Source organism: Peromyscus leucopus, chromosome 19 (genome assembly GCF_004664715.2).
Source record: "Peromyscus leucopus breed LL Stock chromosome 19, UCI_PerLeu_2.1, whole genome shotgun sequence".
Lineage (NCBI taxonomy): Eukaryota > Metazoa > Chordata > Mammalia > Rodentia > Cricetidae > Peromyscus > Peromyscus leucopus.
The window spans coordinates 64,239,147-64,241,467 of NC_051079.1; the positions used below are offsets into that span (position 1 = coordinate 64,239,147).

Sequence of the window (2,321 nt, forward strand, 5' to 3'; positions counted from 1 at the left end):
GAGAAAAGGTAGGCAAAAACAAACACAAACAAACAAACAACATGTTTGTCATTACCAGAAAGAGACATCTTTAGGTAGAAATAATAAAAACCCTCATGCCGCATAGATAATGCAGATAATTAGTTCTGCTGTATCTGGTCAACAGAAAAACAGCAAGTACTTAGGGTGTTCAGCTCCAATCTTCGTTCTGATGGCTGGAAATTCATATTCGTTTCTTCTTGTTGGGTGACCAACCTGCATGAGGGGAGAGATGGTAACCCGGCATTTCCTCAGCCCCGCCCTGCTCAGCCTCTGGAGCCCACTAACTCTCAGCTGGTGGATCAGCTGCTTTTGCCTCTTCACCATCTTGTGGTTCGGGGTTTTCTGGGCATCTACATCAGCAATTGAATTTGCAGCGACAGCGGCGTTGAGGTGGCTGCTGACCCCGAGTCTCATCTCCTTGAGTTCCCATGTCCTCTTCATTGCTGTCTTCTCTAGGCTGACTTCAGCATGGAGGGGCCCTGCAAAACTCATTGTCTGCAATCCCCGCGATCTGTGTCACTGGTCCGCCTTGCTTTCCTGCTCCCCGGTTATCAGCCTCTCCATCACTCCTTGCACAGGACAGTTGGAATGCTGTGGCCATTGCCCACAGGGTCTCAGCATTTCAGAAGGGAACCTTCACCTGAAGTGGGGCCAGTCGGGCAGGCATTGTTGGCCCTGGCCTTCAGAAGCACACTCCAATCCCCTGTTCTCTTCCCCACTTTCAATATCCTGGTGATTTTGCTGGTAATTGCATGGACATGGACGGTGCCTACAATGGTCACGGTCTGCTGCATATTTACTGCACTGAACTGGAACTCCACCAGGCCTGCAACATTTGAGGCCTCCACACCCTCTTCTCCTTCAACATCAACCCCCACTGTCCCTCCAACCCCTATGCTTCGAAGGCAGTTCCTGGGGTTTATTCTTTACAGCAGTCTGGTGTACAAGTGCATCTTCCTTGGTAACCTTTCTGTTGATGAAACCAGCTCAGTTTCTTACATTGAACAATTTTATGGTTCCCAAAACCTTCCTTGCAATAACCTTCTTGTCCCTGTGGGAGGGTGCTGATGTGAGGCCACCCAGTCACCACTTGCCTGCTTGGTGGTTTTCTGCCTCCAGGTTCATGGTTGTGGTGGTAGCAGTGCCTGGGGTTGGTGGCTACTGCTGCTGCTCCTCTCCAGGGTGTGATGGTGAGTAGGACTGCATGGCAGTGGGGCTCTCTCTACCCCTGCCACAGATCTTAAGACAGTAGATGGCTGCTCTGCCTACCAACATTATGTTTCAGACATGGGAAGTTTAAAGAATAAATAAAAGTGAAGGATCCTGTGCTGGCTCAATCTGTGCTGCTTTACAAGCTTCCTAAAATTGGCATCAGGAATTAACCTTGTATCTCTTTACCTAGAAATGTGACACACTGAAACTCCTCTTTTCAGGAATCAGAGGAAGTGTGCAACAGTGTGTGTACAGGTGTTTATGGGGAGAACAGGTAACTTACAGGACTCTAGTGAAATTATCTGAGCTGCAGGTACAATGCCTAGCACAAAATCAGTACTCGGTTCTAGGCACTGGCTATCATTGCTTTTGCCCAGTTGCTTAGTCATTACTTCCAACCTTTCTACAGAGGTGCAATATTTATGGGCTGCAGTGGTCTGTTTTCCTTTGCTTTAGCATACATTTCATTTCCAATGCATCCTTTTAGTGCCACTAGCAATGAGCCAAAATTCAGATATGTGTTAGGGCAAAAGGCAGCTCCTTCCTGCTGTACAATAATCTTTTTGTACACTGTAAATATGTATTACTCTCATTGGTTCATAAAGAGCCAACTGGCTGATGGCTAGGCAGGATTTGGGGGGCAGAGAGAGCTCAGAGTCTCAAGAGTTCGAGGAGATGCAGATGAAGCAGGAAATGAACATGTTGTACTGAGATAAGGTTTGAATGGTAGAACATAGACAAAATATGGGTTAATTTAAGATGTAAAAGCTAGTTAGTAACAAGCCTGGGCTATCAGCCAAGCATTTATTATTAATGTCTTTGTGTGGTTATTTGGGGAGCTGGCTGGCAATCCCTACAAAAAACTCGGCCTACAAATGGTGCCTCATATTGGGTGCCAGATAATGTGATTACTTTTACAACTTATTAAGTAATAAAACTCGTAGACAAATATTAAAGACAAAAACCTGAGACAATCACAAGCAACCACAAAACTCACATTGTAGCCATTGGCTTCCCTGCTAGAAAGGGCCTCACATCCTTCTGGCCCACCTACTCTTCTCCAGAGCCTCTCTTTCTCAAGTTCACTG

At 46.4% G+C, this 2,321-nt stretch overlaps 1 pseudogene; it reads right to left on the bottom strand.

Annotated features, from left to right (window-relative positions):
• Positions 1–202: 202 nt before the first annotated feature.
• LOC114694931 lies at positions 203–1,101 on the bottom strand (annotated as a pseudogene).
• Positions 1,102–2,321: the final 1,220 nt, after the last annotated feature.